This window comes from Catharus ustulatus, chromosome 6 (genome assembly GCF_009819885.2).
Source record: "Catharus ustulatus isolate bCatUst1 chromosome 6, bCatUst1.pri.v2, whole genome shotgun sequence".
Taxonomy (NCBI): domain Eukaryota; kingdom Metazoa; phylum Chordata; class Aves; order Passeriformes; family Turdidae; genus Catharus; species Catharus ustulatus.
The window spans coordinates 28,018,226-28,036,848 of NC_046226.1; the positions used below are offsets into that span (position 1 = coordinate 28,018,226).

Consider the following 18,623-nt stretch of genomic DNA (forward strand, 5'->3'; position numbering starts at 1 on the left):
CAGCCAGGAAGTGGGAAACCACAGATCTTGCAGATTTGGGCACTGTTCAGAGAGTGACTTGTTGCCCCGTTGAAGTGAGCATTCACACTGTGTCATTATTTCCCTTAGTGACCTCACATACCTATCAAATAGATGTGACACTTTATATGGTCTGTACATACACATCACGTAGCATAAGAATATATTTTAAAGTCTCCTTATCTCTCTATCAATGTCTAGCTACTGTCCTGGTTTTGGCTGACATAGAGTTAATTTTCTTCATGTTTGCTAGTATGGGGTTGTGTTTTGGATTTGTGCTGAACACTGTGATGATAATATAGAGATGTATTTGTTACTGCTGTGCAGGGCTCACACAGAGCCACTTTTCTGCTTTTTCTGCTGCCAGGGGAGAGGAAGCTGGCGGTGCCTGGAAGGTTGGGAGGAGATAGAGCACGGACAGGTGACCCCAAGTGACCAAAGGGATATTCCAGACCATGTGACATCGTGCTCAGGATATAAGGTGATGGGAAGAAGGAGGAAGAGGGGGATGTTTGCAGTGATGTGTTTGTCTTCCCAAGTCACTGTTACATGTGATGGGGCCCTGCTTTCTCGGAGATGGCTGAACACCTGCCTGTCCATAGGAATTAGGGAATTAAGTCCTTGTTCTGCTTTTGCTTTTGGTGTGTGCAGCTTTTGCTTCCCTTGTTAATCGGTCTTTAAATTAACCTATGAGTTTTCTAGGTTTTCACCCTTCCAATTTTCTCTCCAGCCCCACTGATTGGGGGAGTGAGTGAGCAGCTGCTTGGGACTTGGTTTCTGGTGGGGTTAAACCACGGCACTATTGAACTGGCTATCTCCAGACCAAAGGTTCAACTTCATTTCAAGCTGACAGACGGCATTAGCTGCATACAAATCCTGTGTTCACTTTTATCAGTCTATCTTCCTCCTAAAGTGTACATAAATTAAAAAAAAAAGATAAATATGTGTAATACTAACCTATTTCTTTAGTGCTCAGAGTTTTTTAAGAATAGAAGCGTAGTCTGCTTTTATTTTAAATGCATTGTGCACATTGGTAAAATGTTATGATGAATTTGTATATAACCTGTTCTGTGAAATCTACACTGTCTCTAAAATTCGAAAGATCCTATATTGATATTTCAATCATTACAAAGTCACTACAACCAGTCTCTTAATTTCTGTATGAGATACTGAAACTCTAGAGTAATTATGATTTTATAATATGTACTCCTATGTAAGTAATTTCACTCCTCTCTGCAGCCTATTAATAGTCTCTAGATTCTACAAATAAGTATAACACTAAGTGTACTAGGATCAAATTCACCTGAAAAAGGCAGATATAAGTATCACATAAATCTTGGCAATTTGAAGTGACACCCATAGCTCAGGGCATTAGCACTGGATTAGAGTTACTATACAATATAAATGTTTATGCTGTTTTGCAGTCTAATGCAGACAAGAGAACACAATCAAAGCTTTCACAGACATAAACAGACATCACACACTGTAATTATATTTGTCTGCAAGATTATAATAATCATAGATGGCAGGTATTATAAGGCAGTTCTTTTTTTCTGGTTAACCCATTCAGTATATTCATCTTACTCCAAAGCAGTTTCCATAAATGGAATATTATGTATATTTATATATATATATAAATATGTAACTATATAAAAATATATATTTAAATGTATGTTATATATATGTAATACATTTGGGTTGGGGAGGCCATTATTTATTTTTCCTAATTTCCAACCTCCCTGCAAAAGAAAAGATGGTAAAAACAATCACAAAGCATTTATGCAATAGTCGGTGTGCATTTATGTCCTTGCCAGCCCAGACTGCTTCCATCACGCTGCCGAACATGGGACAGAGCCTCATCACCTGAACCCCTGTGAGAGGAATATCTAACAGAGGACATGATACAGGGAAGAGCTTGTTTCCCTTCCAGTTTATACTGAAGATTAATCATCTCTCCAAACTTAATGTCAGAGGTTGGCTTGAGTTTACTTGAACAGCAAATTAGTCAGGAGACTGATTAAAGCCTCTGTTTGTTGTGAATGAATTGTTAAAAGGCAAATCAGTCCCTTTTAAAGGCCATTTCCTGCCCTGAGTCATTCACATAGGACTCACATTGAATTCAAGGAGAATTCAACACACGCCTCCAAGGGCAGAATTCATACCGCAGTTTAAAGGCTGTGAACTTTATAAATCCTTTAAAACAGCTTATATGCAGAAGAAACTGTAGTCACCTCAGTATAATGCCTACAATCTTAAACATTAGAGTCTATGAATCTTACATGCTGAATTTTGATTGAAAACACAGAGAAAAGACTTAACTTACATGCTAAGTTTTACTGATGTATAAATACAGAGCATTAAAAGAAACTGTTTTAAAAAAGGAATTCTTAACAATAGTAATGTGCTAATATTAAAAATCTTTTGAGTATAGTAAAAGGCATTTGCATCTGTCACTGATAAAATATGCATAAAGTTTCAACAGGAAAGTTGTGTGTTACCAAAGTTATCAGATTGAACAAGAGGTATACACAGTATTATTTTACTTTGGATGTGCAAGACTGGTTACTTGTCATCCTGAAAAGGAAAACAAAATGTGTATTTTTCTGAGCATAACAGCCAGAGTTCAGTTCACATTTTTAAGACAAAAAAGACTGTTTACTCCATGTACGTGAAGCAAAGAACATAATTATCATTGCAAGTATTAATGTGGCTTCATACCTTAAAAAGTGGGTAAGAAATACTTCTTCAAAACTGTTTCATCGCTCTGTGATTTAAAAGGGTGCTTTTATTAAGGAACTTAAATTTTATATATTTTCCAATTGATCTGTTAATTTCCGTGTCCTTAGTTCACACTGAGGCATAACAAGAACACAAGAACTTATCTATAGACATGTCTGCAGACATCCTCTTTTCAACAGATTATTTTTAAGGGTTTCAGGTGAAAAGGAATTCCACGTATCAAGAAACATATGTATCAAGAAATGAATGAAAAACAGCCGAAGTAGATCTTAAGGTTAGGAAGTAGAGGTTAAGATTTCTCTTTGTCTGTCTTTCTCCTTGAACCAAGTCCGATTGTATGCCACTATGAAAGGCTTCTTAGAGATCACTCCTGTCAAAATCCCTTTCAGAGCAAGTAACTTGCCATCTGAGCCAAGCTGTATTTCTTTATTGCACTGCTGGCCTCCCCAGCACTCCTTACATTGAGGGCAGGCAGCTGCTATTATCTGTTCAACCCATGAAGGACAAGTTAACCCTATCCTCATCAGGCACTTACAAATTATCACAGGATGAAAAGAAAGACTGTATCTCAGCTATTGCTCCATTGTGAGGTTTTGAGATCACCACCCAAAGCAAATATCCCGTGTGTTTCTGAAAACTCAGTATTATGTAACTCATTACCCCTCTGGTAAAAAAAATGTGTATGGTTCATATCCATACATAATTGAAATTTATCTGAGCTCCAAACATATGATCCTCTATTTCAGACCTTCTGCAAGAATAGAGATCCTCTGAGCTGAAACCCTGAATCTGAAATTTTCACAAACCTATCATAGATTTGAGTTGCTATTCTAAGCAGTCTTTCTGCTGTCACTCACTTCTCTGTACTCTTTACTCTAGCAGCTGAATGTCAACCCTATTTCTGCTTTTGTTTTGTACAGAAGTAAAGTTGTGGTTCTGTTTTTTTCCTACAGTTATGGTATAGAAAACGGTAAGAAACACACTGCTAGGAAGTATAATAGAATTTTCATTCTATTCCATTTCTATTCCAGCACTATCATTTCTGCTCATGGAATTGCCCTTATTATCACTGCTGTAATATTTTATTTATACCTACAACTTGCAGATCTTGTATACACTAACATTTGCCAAACTTCTATTTCATCCACGTTGTTTATTTGCATAATCATAGTATTTTACAGTATATGAACTACTTAACTGTGTTTTAAGTTGGAAGTATTTAACTGAACAGAAGAATTTCTCATAACTGTGCTTGAACATAAGATAATATTGAGAAATTATAAGAATATAATGATAAGAATGATAAGAATATTTCAGAATATTAAAGAAAATTTCACTTTTTTCAGTTAAAATACAAGATACTAGCTGCTTAAATTAACATTTGTCCTTCTGCTTAATTTTCTCTTTTATTATGACAGTTTGTGATAAGTAAATACAAGCATTTTTTGTCAAATATAAAGCTTTGGTCCTTAAGGAAATCAAGTTCTGTCAGGTACAAAGATTATAAAAACAGAATATAGTTTTCTTCTCCTGAAAAATACATGCCTACCAAGAATGAATACCTATACAGTAGAAATCGGAACAAGCAGTAAGAAAGTGCAGTGACCCTCAAAAATATTTACCAAACTGCAGCTATAAGTAACACATGCCACGAAGTCATCAAATCAGTAAATTCGAAACAGGCTTTTATAATTCAGCTTATTTCACTGCTAAAGAGACTGATAAGAATGAATAGACTTTGAGAAAACTAAGAATAATCTTATGAAGTTCAACAAGGACAAAAGTAACTTCTTGCACCTGGGGAAACATAATTGAGGAGTGCAGCACAGACTGGGATATACTGGTTTGGGTAGCAGTTCAGTGAAAAATGTTCAGTGTTGTGATGGACAACAAATTCAATATGAGTGAACAGTGAGCTACTGTGTAAAAAAAAAGCCAACAGCATGCTGGGTTGAATCAGCAAGGACATAATCATCAGAGATAAAGAGTAGTTATCCCCCTCTGCTCAGTAATTTTCAGGGCTCATTTGGAATATTGTGTTCAGTTTTGATCCCTTCTATACAAAAAAGATGTGGACCGGCTGGAGATAGTCAGGAGAAGGCCACAAAGATGTGGAGCCTGTCATATGAGGAAAAGGCTGAGAAAAGTAGGATTGTTCAGCCTTGAGAAGAGGCACAGGGAAGACTTTTATCACCATGTTTCAGTATTTAAGAGATGGTTAAAAAGAAGACAGAAACTCATTTTTTTACAAGGACTCATGTGGAAAAGTCAAGGCAAGTTACTCCTAGGGAGATTTCAATTTGACACAAGTAAAATTTTTCACTATGAGAAAAATCAGTCATTGGAATAATCTCCCCAAGGAAGTGATGGATTCCTGGGTTGGACAGTTTTAAAATTTGCCTGGGCAAGATGTCGGGCCATCTTGTCTACACTACAGTTTTGTCAAGAAAGTCTGGACCAGATGTTCCTCTGTGTTCCTTCCAACCTGGTATTCTATTATTCTATTAATGAGTTACACATGTGTATGGAAAAGATACAGAATATTTCTTTCTTGGTAATTCCAAGGGCTGATGCTGAAATAGCCTTTTGACTGAAAAGGCCTGGACAGAGAGTGTGGAAGAAGCAACTGGATTTCTGAAGAGCAAATTATGAGTTTTCCTAGAAAAATATAAAGGCCTCAGCACTGAAAATTATGGTTGGTATACAACACTTTGCAACTGATTTCTGAAAATGAAAGTAGCATGTCTGATTTATTTCTCAAGGTATTAAAGGAGATATTCTCACAACACTCAGTAAAGTATTTCCTGGTTCATCTTATTTTTGGCTATAATCCTAACTTGAAGCTTTAAGCTAAATCATGGGTTTAGCCTTCCAAGTCCTGAAAAATACAACATGACACAAATAGGAGAGACTCTAAATTGAATATAGTATCAACATTTATCATAATCATACGGAATTTGAAGAAAGTATCTTGAAATTATTGCACACATTATTTCATTGCTAATAGAAAATGTATTTCTGTTCTTGTTTTTAAAAAATAAAAATGAATACAAGTGCAATGGAAGGCAGTGTGAGCTCCATTTAAATTAATGAAAAATAGAACATAAGGCTATCATTGTATTTGTCTTGGATGTTGCTACATGACTGCTGATTAAGTTACACCGCTCAAAACAAGGCAAAACATCAAAATATGTAAATGTTTGAATATCTCCAATGACATTTAATAAGGCTTTCAAGGATGCAGTTAATTTTAGCACAGTACACAGAGCCAAGAAGACTGGAGTAAGAAAACAAGACTTGGCTAGACAACAGTTGAGGGATTCAATGGAATATATAATAATGCCTTATCTACATTTTCAGATGTGTTTGGACATCCCTCCTATCTTACCTCTTATTCAGATATTAGTCTTTCATGAAAAAAGGTTTTTATGTTGTTTTTACAAATTCTAACAATCCTTCTGAAGCAGGCCCCAATGGAGACATACAAATTTAAACTCTCTCATCTCTCACTGCTGATGCATTTAGGGGCAAAGAATGTCTATGGGGCAAAATATGAAGATGCAAATAGATGGATGGATCAAGAATTGGGGAAATGATGATTGAAAAGATCTAGAAGCATCCTCTGTCTTATGCTTATGTATGCACAGTATTAAATTCCTGTTACAAAGTAATGCAGAATCTTAGGCAGTAAAGATTACGGCACATATAACCAGTATTTTGATGGCTGGCTTTGTGCTGAAAGGGTGTTCCCTGAAGTTGCTGGCCAGTAGAAATCTGTTGACCATGGTCACAGTTTAATAGAGTCCTTTCTCCAGTGACAAAGGATACATGGCTAGTGTAGCTGAACTTCAAATGTAACCCAACTAAAAACCAACCCTGCTAAAGCATTCCTTGTTTTATTAGAACTGGGGGCCCCAATTTTGAGGTCTCTGTACCACATTCTCTTCCACCAGCAATCATTATGTGAACAGCTGTTTACCCCACGGTGGCATAAGTACTTATCCTGCATGTTCTGTCCTGACTAAAGTGTCAGTTCTAGAAAGAAGTTTCATGCAAAATATAAAACAGAGATGCAGTTAAAATACACTGGAATATTGTCTATGCTATCATCTTCCTACCTGGCAAAACAAATTCCCACCAAGAACAATCATACAAATTGTAAAATTGAAGCATAAAATTGCAAACAGAAAATGCATGAAAATAAAAGAATAAGTAAAGAATTTAAAATCCACAGAAAAAGAAATATGGTGAAGGAAGAGAAATGGTAATTTGTGTGAGCGGCTCTGAAAAGCAGCAGGGAAAATTTAAATCTATGGATATTCTAATTGCAGGAACAGCAAGTCCCAACACAAAAAGCAAAATCCCCATAAACTGAAGATTTCCCAACAGTCTTAGGATGAAAGCAGGATGTAACCTTAGGAATCATTCTTGAAATTGAGATAGCCAACATGCAAAAATACACTTGATCCATACAGGATAATAGTTTTTGCAGCTTTAGTACACTAGATTTACAAAACACAATGGTTTTACAGCCACATTTTAAAACTTATTTCCCTGAAACATTAGGAAGGATGTTTGTTTTCTCTTTGTGAAGAACAGAGATAATTTTTGGCTGCCAGATCCTAGCTTTCTTTCTCATCCATCCACCAGTGTCTTTTAAGCAGTACAAATGCCAAAGTCAGACCTGACACACAAGATTTGCCTCTAAATGATGAAGGCAGCATTGCAACTGAACTCTACAGATATAGCATTTTTGAGGTAATCACTGTGTTTAAATTTATCTTTGCTAATGAATAAAGACAATATATATAATTTGATGTTATAAATGCTGAAATGCATCCACATATATATTATTGAAGTATATCCAGGAGAAGCTGGTCAAATTCTTCAAAAGACTATTAGCCTTTGTTTAATTTTTGAACAGCTATTCAAATTAACTGTGCTTATACACCTCATTATGCGCTCTTTATGAGCACTCACATTCGTATCAACATTCTGGAAATTCTATTCTTGAGAAAAAAACAAAGAAAAAAATGGTGACTAGCCAGTCATTTAATGTACTTTCTTTAAAGTTATTTCTGTTAAAAATTTAGATATTCAATAATAGTCTAGAAACAATCTATTTTTACAGTATTTTTGCCACACAGCCCAAAGTATAAACAATTCATTAGTAGACTTAACCTGAACTTTGCTACTATAAATTGTTCAAGTCTTTTTAATGGCAAATAAACTTGAAAGCCTCAATACCCAGTCTTAAGAATTGCTAAGGCTGTGCTCAGTTGAGCAACAAGAAAAAAGTAGCAAGAGTGACTATGGCACTATTGTACTAACAAAGCCCTTGGGTTAACAGAATCTATTTTGACCTTATGGCACAAATTAACACTACCTCAGGGTTCCTTTAATTTAGGCCACCCTGCAATAGCCTCTGGCAGTCAAGGATTATTGGATGAAAGCAAACCAGTTTCTAGTGAACAGAGGTTCAGGAGACCTTCATTCTTTTCTTGATGACACCATAGAGTCTTTGGGTGACATTAGGAAGTATTAAACTTTTTGTGCCTCCAGAAGCTGTATAATGAACCAACAGTAGCATTTACATACTTTATAAGCCTGATATTCAATTAATTTAACACATTTTTGGAAACTTTATGCACAACCCCCTAGAAGTCCACTGAGAATTTTGTCACTCTTTGGTTGTCTGTGGCAGAAGAGTCACATCTGACTGCTTGGGCTTCAATGCATTAAGGTTTTCTTTGTTTCTACTTGTCTCTTTAGCATGCAAAATATAAGAAGACACCCACAACCACCCATAAAAATCAAGTTTGTTAAAAATCACTGGAGTATATGCTTCCTTGAAATAATATATATACCTGAACAATTGTAATAAGAAATATTCTGTGAATGGTTTGCATGTATGCATGGATTATTTTTGTGGAATGAGACATCTCCAAAGTCCAGTTTTTTGGATGTATTGTAGCTAATACACTGTTCAGGGAAAATTTCTGTATGAAAGAACTTTGATATAATGGGTTGTGCGCAAATTGTGAAGTGCATCTTTTGAACAGTTTTGTCATTCAGATGTTTATTTGGCTACAAAACTGTCAGTTTAGCATACCGAATTTTGCATTACTCTGTAATACAAATTACTAATTGCTTTACTTCTAGCAACACAAAAATTAATTTCAAAGTTTCAAATTTCATTGTTTTTCATTGAGTTTCAAAGCAAATCCTCACTGATATTTCATCACACCTTGTATGCATGAATTCCATAAAAACTGAATGAATAATTAGCTAACTGATTTTTTTCTACAGATAGACAAGTTATTCTTACTTAATTAGCACATACCTTGTTAAATATTCTGAAGGTAATATGAATTAGTAGTTTTCTTACTACCTATACCTTCTGAATAAAGTAGCACATCATATTATGTAGAGAGAGAAATAGTAATGTCTGAGTTCTAAATAAACTAGAGAGGATACATTGTGTACCAAATGCAAAGGAAACAAAAGAGGTGATGTTCTCAGGTATATCAAATATTTATGGACTCTAACATTGGCAGTCGTGACAGGTTGCTCTCAAAATGCTTTAGAATTCCTTTGATTATTTAGTTGACATATGTCCAAAATTCTCTGCACTGATATCTAGTGTGGAAATTTTCAGTTTAACACAACATATATCTCACCAACATTTTATCTTGGTGAGAAATACATAAATCATTTGCTGGGACTATTTCCACACAGTACCTCTCTCATGGTTAAGAAGTAGGAGGATGGATACCAAAGGAAAATATTTCTAAGTCTTGAAATACTATTTTTGGAGTCTGATTTGTAGATTTTGAGCCTGTTATATTTTAGAAACACTTATGCTGGTAATTATACAAAAAAAATGACATTGTCTATTATCCAAAGTCATATTTGCCTGATTTCACCAAAAATAGTCTCATCTCCAGTATAAATAGGAAGGGTATATATGTGCATACCTGCATGCACATGAGAATTGCTGTCAGTTTTGTATTTCAAATTTCTTCCCTGCAACAACTGAAATAATGGATGTTGTGTTGCTTTGTAGCAACCACCCCTTGTTTCTTTGGTTACTAAAGCTTAGCAATATTATTTATGAACTCTCACAGATTTTACACTGGAATGGCGTATACTTCATGAAAATAGCTTAAAACAAACCTCAAACTGTCATATATACCTAGAGCAACAAAATAAATGAAAAAGGATGATAACGCAGCTACATGAATGATGTTTTATAAGCAGCCATATATGCTCTATATCAAGAATAATAACTTCTTCATTATTTATACATTGCTTTAAGTGTATATAGGCATCAAAGTCAAGGCTTTTAGAATAATCAATGAACCAAACAATAAATATTTTCAAAATGCTCAGAAGATCTAAGCTAACTCAAGTCTCAGCTGAGGGGGAAGGCAAGATCAGAGCAACTGGGGAGCGATGAGAAATCAAACATGCTATGAATGGGGGAGATATAACCCAAGTGCACAGCTGTTCCATGTGCTCACAAAAAGCTAATGCATTAAATAGTTAATCTTTCATTAACAGTGTGTAATCAGTTGGCATGATTTGCTCAACACACAAGAAAACTGGTGACCATTCCCTTGAGAGTGTAATTCCAAGCTTCAGCACTATCAGTCTTTGACGAAACCTTACCTCTCAGTATTAGATACAAAATATGGCAAGTGCAATTTTGTTCTTTCTCAAAAGTATAAAGTAAAAGAAGGAGAAAAAAGCAGAGAAAAAAAGGACAATACTCTTCACCTTTGTTGGGTCTGAGTGAGGATCAATATTGAGTTATGAAAAGACTTTGCAGATTAATCTGTAAATTAATATACTCTGTCAGCAGCACCTGCCATTTCAAAGGAGCAATAAAAGGTTAAGGGAAAAAGATCAAGCAAGAATATTCTTCAGCTGTGATTCCTTCTTTGGAAAGATGCCTTTATTTGCTCACTAAAGGAGTTGAGTCCTGCTGCTGGTGTTGGTGTTGATGGTATAAGGAGGAGCAAGGAGGAGTGAGATGGGGGATGGGACTCCAGGAAGTCTCTTCCACTAGTTACAGCCACTGGGGTTTAATGCGATCTATAAACTCATCTGTCTGTTTACATACCAGCAAATGATACGTCTCTCTGATCCACTTACATTTTCAAGCCTAATGTATACACAGGGCACTGACGTTGTGTATACAAGACACAGAGATAGCTGGGGGCTGTGTGCTATCCCTGCTTTCACAGCACACTGTCACTCTTATAAATAAAGCATTCGCTCGGGAAAAGAGTCTGAGAGCTGGAGAGCCACATTGCGTGCAAATCCAGCTCACTGCCTGAGCTTCCTCGAGGTTGAAGCTAATCCTAACTGACATGTTACAGTAAAAGTACTTTATAAAATCAATATTAAATTCACAGCCTTTGACATCCTGGGACATCAAAGATAAAGGGGAAATAAGCTGTGGAGTAAACAGTCCTGCAGCTATGCCAGTTGCTCAAGGAGAGAGGCAAAGGAAGACACAGGAGACCATGGGGTAAATTAGTACAGTGCTAGTCTTGTTTTTATACCAAGGTCCTGACATCAATGAAAACATTATAAAAACAGCACGCGAACTCTTACAAACAAGAAAAAAAATATTAGGAAAGACTGACTCAGTTACAAATTCATACAACCTTTTAAGGTTAAAGGAATATAATGCTCCCCATGCAAGCCACATCTTTAGCTTTCTCTTTCAATAAATTATTCCCGAGAGTGATAATAAAAATCTAATAATAAAACAATATACCACTGAACTAAAGAACAGGGCTAGAATTTGACTGCGCCATCCTAACGCGATATGGTCATTCCAGCTTTCTGTGATGTACACCCATGTATATTCTACAGTCATTCAGGCTGACATACAGTCAGCAATCGTAGTGTTTGTACTATGGGTGTGAAATACAGATAGTATGGAGTCAAGGGGACGAGAGCTTGAATGATAGTGGAGCTACTTGTCTGCTTAAACCCAAATTCTGTCTTTCATATGTAGAATGACAGTCATAATTTATACTTTAAATGGTAACACTGGCCTTGATCAAGGGTAAAAAGAAGACCAGAATCAGCTCAAAATAGAAAATCTCCCCTTTTCACCTCCTGTTGTCCTCCTTAAGCCATTTCTTATTGATGAATAAAAACATCATGTTGTCTTGATGCAAGGTGGTGCAAGTTAAGATGGTGAGTTGACAAGTCCTTACTGGAGATTTGCTTTGTGTGAATTGAAAATATTCCTTGACATTTTGTGGGTTTTGTGTAGTGAAGTTGGTGCCTCTAATGGCTCTTGGCGGTACTTGCATCAGTCTTAAGAGCAGACATTTGATATACAAACACTCCTACTAAGAATATACATTGAAAGAGTAGAAAAATTAAATCTTTTGCACAATGAAATTTATAAAAGTGTAATTTGAAAACAACATTTGATTTTTCAAAGGAAAACACCAATGAATTTTTACTCATAATAAACTTACACACTAGCTTGCTGTACCACATAGTATTGCTACCAACCACTAGACTCAGGTTAGTATTTATGATGAGACAACTGTTATGATTTAGGAAAGAAAGAGAAAATTAGTATGTTTGCTAAAATTTAATATGGAAGAGGAGGCATACTAACAACTGTTTTTATTTAGTTAATGTATCCTCAAGAAAGAAATTTCTTTCCTGATGCTTAAGAAAATGTAATTTCAACAGTATTCAACCCTAAAGGTAGCAAGGACTGGATACTTAAAATTATTCTGAATAGCCTGATTGCAAATATTTGAGGGCAACAGACTATACTTAAGGGGAAAGGACTAAAGTAGTGATGCAGTGAAAGTGATAGACCTGACAGGACTGATAAAGGAAGAAGCCACCTCACCTCTCTATAGAACACACACATTTTCAGATATGCAAATGAATATAAGTTTTTCTAGGCCTTAGATTGATGTCAACATTTAAGAACTGATAATTAGGAGGTGATGTGTAATGTGGTGTGGGAATCCTATTAGAACCAAAAAAAAATTAAAAAAAGGAAAAAAAGAAAAAGAAAGAAAAAACCCACCCAAACAAAATCCAATAGCAAAACAAAAAAACCCATAGCAAACAAAATACAAGAAAGGTCAATTCTAACATCTTCTGTTAGCACATGTCTGTGATGCACAACTGATTCTAACAGGATGAATAAAATCTTTGTCAGCAAACAGGATGGAACCATTTTAACAGCCATTAAAAAGACCAAACCAACATTTAGCCTAAGGCTAGTATCTTCATTTGGGAAATAAAGAAACCCTCACTGCCTCTTCTAAATATACTGCTGGGTTTTAGTGACCAACAACTGGTAATGGCATATATGGCTGCCCTTTTGGAGCTTTCATGTGCTTGGCAGCATGCCAGTTTTGGAGTTAAGAGTGCTGAAAGCTGGGTTAAACAATTACTTTATGCATTATTTTACCCTTGTAGAATAAAAAAGCAAATATGCTGATTGCCAGAAACCAATGCTTTTCAGCTTACTTTACACTAGGTCACAGAGGATTTGGTTCAAAGCAACCTGATACTTCAGAAGGCACTGGATGCATCTGGACCTGTGGAAGACTCATGATGAGAGATTTGATGATGACACATAACTTGAAAAGTACTCCTCACATCAAAAGGAAACTCAAGAAAAAGAAAGAATTTTTCAGAACAGAAACGAAAGTAGGTATTTATTAAACCAATTCAAGATTCAAGCAAGTAATTTGAGTTTTTGAAAAAATTTCCTTCATGTTGCTTAATGTAACTACTCCCCACAAGAAAAAGCATTCTTACTGTTGTATTAAGGACTTACCTTTTTTGTATTCTATGTGATGTTTAGTGAGTTATAGAAATGACAAACCCGATCATTTTCATGTGCAAAAATAATGTAAAATGTATGAGACATTTGATTTTCTTGAGGTGTCAGCAGTTTATCTGAGTGCTATAGCTCATACCATAAATATTTTTATTATGTTCTATATATATTTGCACACTGCACTTATAATCACATCTTAACAACTTATAGCAATGATTAAGCAACAAGAATAATATCCATTACAGATTGTTTGCAATTTTATTCCCCCAAAAGAGGAAGCATATACAGTCAGTGCCCATTTTTCTAAGTTTGGATACTTTTTGGAGGCTTTTTGTTAGGTTGTTTTTGGGTAGATCTTTTTGCTGGAAATATTTGCTTTCTTTAAAATTTTCATGGTGATGTACACTTAGGTTACAGATGGATGTGTAAAATTAACATATTTCTTTGGATGGAAGTTTTCTACAGCTACTCCTGTTTTTCCCCTTTGCAATCATTTCATGACAGATCAGTTCTTTAGGATATTTTGGTACTTTTGATGAAGATACATTGATGGTCATTCAATACAACCGCAGCATGCCCAAGAGGTTGAAGGTTAAATATTACTCCATAGTGAAGAAAAAATTGTATATGATAAGCTAAACGACTCTAAATAGCCCTGTTTTACAGTCCTTCTGAGGTAAATTTGATGTAGAAGTCTGTTCTTTAAGATCCAGGGTCAGATTTGTTCAATATACAATCATACTCCCTACCTGTACTTTGAAGGCTGTAAAAAGACGATTGTGTGTCAAAGGAAATATTTTAAATAAAAATTAAGTACTTAGACCACCACTAGCTGGAGTTACTACATTCATAATAGCCTGATAATAGTTTGATTTTAATTGGACAGAAGGTTTACTAGAAAACATCTTTGACTATGTAGCAGAGAGGGGTACCATTACATGTTGAAGTAATAGAGTAGAATTATACTTCTGCTTGTTGCTTCAGGAAATAACACTTCAAATTAAATATCTTCTTGCAAAATGTCCTGGAGGGTATAACAATATGCTCAACATAAAACAGATAAGCAATAAATATTCAAAACATTACACAACATTACAAATTAATATCATCACAAATGCTTAATTGAATGGTTCACAAATAATTTATTATGCATCTCAAACTGTTTTTGTTAGACTTAGGTAAAACCCTAAGATGGTAAATCCATAAAATAGACTTTAGTACAAAATGGTAAACGTACTTAATATTATATTTCATTATTCCTTCTGTAATATTCAAATGTACTGGGCTCTGTCTCTTATCTTACAAACAAGTTTTGAATTAGTATCTTAAAATAATTTCTTTATCAGCAGAAAATTATCAAATTAAAAATTCCTGTTGCATGCAGAAAAATTAAATCTGCTTCTGCTTTGCATGCTGACTTCTTTGCCTGTACTAGTAATGAAAGAGGAGACAAGAGATTGAAATAAAGTATTTTGTTTTATACTGCATATTGCTGTTTTTAGCTCACCAAGCCATGGTTATTTATGGTTCATTTCCAGGTAGTCATGCGTAAGAATCTCAGCTATAAAGTCTATGAACTGCAGTGGACTATTGTGCTAACATAATACTTCATGTACTGATAAGAAGACAGATGAAACCAAAGTATAATTTTTCATTACTACAAATTGATACACAGAAGTGACCCAAATTAGGTAATACATTATGATAGCAGTTATTAAAAAGTCAAAATTTGCACATCATCTTTACACATTCATTATTCAAAAATATGTAAAATAGTGAGGCTATACATAGGGCATCACAAATGTACCCCACTATCACTGGATTCTAATTAAATAATGGGGATTTGAACTGAAATTCTTTGGTTCAGCTGTGCGTAGGAACCCCATATTAATTATACTCTTAAATAACAATTATCTACTGCTTCTGATGGAAAAGTTTGTTTTTTCCTGCCAGGGATGAAGCAAATACAAATAAGAAAACATTTTTCTTTTTGAATGAAATGCTCTTATCATGTTATTTTTTAAATAACACTTTTCCAGATTTTAAAATAAATATTATTGCTTCATCACTGATAACTAGTTAAGTCATAAGTCTCTACTCAGCAAATTGTTCACTGATGAAATACTAATGTGATCTCAAATATACTGGAAAATTTTAACTATTTGTGAATTGCTAACTGTCAATTCCATCCTAAATAACATAGTCTCTATGGTATCTCTAATTCTATAAACCAAAAATTAGCTAACAGTCAACTTTATTGATATAATAATAATCAAATATGTCAAATGCAGCTATGCCATAGCATCTTGCCTTATCAGTCTGGGAGAAGAGGCTGACCCTCATGTTTCCTTTCAGGCAGTAGAGAGTGCTGAGGTCACCTCAGCCTCCTCTTCTCCAGGCTAAATAACCCCAGCTCTCTCAGCTGCTCCTCCTATGACTTACCCTCTAAATCTTCATCTTATAATTTCATTTGTAATATTCATATCATGTCACCTTTGTTTGTAATATTTGTTATTCTCATTTCTTTTCTTGTGATAACTTACAGTAAACTCTTCATCCATCAACCTTTAAAATACAATAAATACAAAAAATCATTAGAAATAGTAAATATTAATGATTGCTACCAATCCAGGTAATTAAATGAAGAACAACTTATTTGTTTTATTTGGTTTAAAACCATCTGAATAACATATTGATTTAGAATGTGGACATTAAGAAAGGCAGTTCTGTATACAAAAAGGACAGAATTGTTGCTGTTAGTAGTATGTGATAAGATCTCTCTTCACATACGCAGTAGATTATTTATGTAATTATAATATGTAATTAACAACAGGTGTTATTAAGCAGCTGTATCTGTAGGAAACAGACCTACAGATTTAACCCTATCTACAGACCCATGCAATTTTAATTTAATGCTGATAATATTTTGATATAATAGTAGTTTGTAGTCTTGAGAAACAGAAAAAAACCTGCCAAGGCACTTTAGGGTATTTTAGCACATGACAGACATTCCTTTTTGAGAAGTGCTTGCAGCAATTTAATTTAGAATGTGTTGAAATTATGCATAAAATCTTTGCTATTTGAAGAACAACTTCCAAGTGTTACAGTTCACTAGGAAAGAAGGAGAGTTCATTGTAGTTCTTGGGGTGCATCAGAAAGAGCATTGTCAGCAGATCAAGGGGATGATACCGCCCCTCTACTCAGCCCTTGTGAGGCTTCACCTGGAGGGCTGTGTCTAATTCTGGGCTGCTCAGGAAAAGAGAGACATGGAGGTCCTGGAGCAGGTCCAGTGGAGGGCAACAAATACGGTTGAGTAGAGCATCTCTGCTATGTGGAAAGGCTGAGAGGGCTTAGCCTGTTCAGCCTTGAGAAGAGACACTGAGAGAGACCTCATCAGTATCTGAAGGGAGGTGCCAAGAGGATGGATCCAGGCTCTTCTCATTGCTGCCAAGCATTAGGACAAGAAGCAACTGGTAGAAACTGATGCACAGGGAGTTCCATGTGAATGTGAGGAAAAACTTTACTGGGTGCATGACCACTGGAAAAAGTTGCTCAGAGAAGTTATGGTATCTCCCTCTCTGGAGATATTCAGGAACTGTGTGGACACAAACCTCTGCCATGTGCTCTAGGATGACCCTGCTTGACCAGGGAGGTTGAAACAGATGACCCATTCTGCTCTCTTCCAGCCCTACCCACTTTGTAAGTCTGTATAGACTTTAGTGTTCAAGACCTTATTAATCTTTATTGATAATATAATTTATATTTTTTATTTAGTTTCTGGGTTTTTCAATTATTTTTCACATTTCAAGTATATTACAGTTTTCTGTGAATTAATGTAGCATTGAATTCTAAGTGGCAGGCTTACCTATTGGGTAAATTCCCTGAAACTTCACATTATAATACAACTTCTCCATGGCTATCACTCTGAAACTACATTTGTCTTTGAGCTAAATTTTTTACTAAATTTTTGAGCTAAATTTTTGAATGTAGTTTGTTTTGTGATATTTTGTTTAATTTTATTTCAAAATTTCATCACTAGATGGAATTAGAATGATGAAGAATAGAACACTAAAACTTTTTGTAAGAAAGAGACTATCTGTTATATGTTGTTGCATTTTAGAGCTTATTTAGGCTTTGCCATTTGTTGAATAATATTCCTTCTGCTATCCCTGCAAAAATCTGTCCAAATGTAACACTGTTATAAAAGACTCGAATAAACTTGTTTGTTGTGTGTAATGCTGGCAGAACTAAATTTCTACTCTTTTACAATTGATGTTCACTGAACACGCAACATGTTGGGAACATGCTGTATAACACTTGCTGCAATTGCTATTACTAATTGCTTAATGGAGGAATGGGGTTAAGCTCTGGTGCAATATAGACATTATTTTATTTGTGCTTCAGTGAACTACCTAACCACATGGATGAGAAAGAGGTAGAGATTAAGGTCAGACAAAGTTCTAAACAAGAAAACTGGGGAGCTGGTGCTAAGGAGGCTTAAAGCTGCCAAGGGAAGTGACTAAATAGGAAAACTGAGGTTAGAAAGGATAAAGGTGTCTAAGAATTATGCTATTAAGACAGCAAGGAAAACTAACAATAAAAATGTAACAATGTACTATATACAAAGCCCAGTCCTCAAGGTTCTGTCTTGTAATTGGTGCTCTTCCAGATGTTCGGCAACATAGACAGTGGAATCAAATGCGCACTCGGCAGCTTTGCAGATGACACGAAGCTCAGCGGGGAAGTTGTGGATACCCATCAAGGCTGGGTAGAGTGAGGCCCTAAGCAAACTGGTCTGGTGGGTGGTATCCCTGCCCATGACAAGGAGGTTGGAATTAGATGATCTTTAAGGTCCTTTCCAACAAAAAAGATTCCATGATTCCATGATTCATCATTATAACAGCATATTGTAATGGCTAGAAACTGGAGAGCAGGGGAGGAGTAAGGTGTGGAGGATATGGGGAGAAATATAAAACAAATATCATTTTCAGAGTGTGCAATGAAATTATTACTCTGCATACTG

General features: G+C 35.3%; 1 long non-coding RNA gene across 1 annotated transcript; it reads left to right on the plus strand.

Annotated features, from left to right (window-relative positions):
* The first annotated feature begins 355 nt into the window (after positions 1-355).
* Positions 356-18,382, plus strand: LOC116998320. Its single transcript, XR_004418350.1, has 3 exons — positions 356-499; positions 13,295-13,467; positions 18,270-18,382. It is a non-coding gene; the product is annotated as an uncharacterized LOC116998320 (long non-coding RNA).
* Positions 18,383-18,623: the final 241 nt, after the last annotated feature.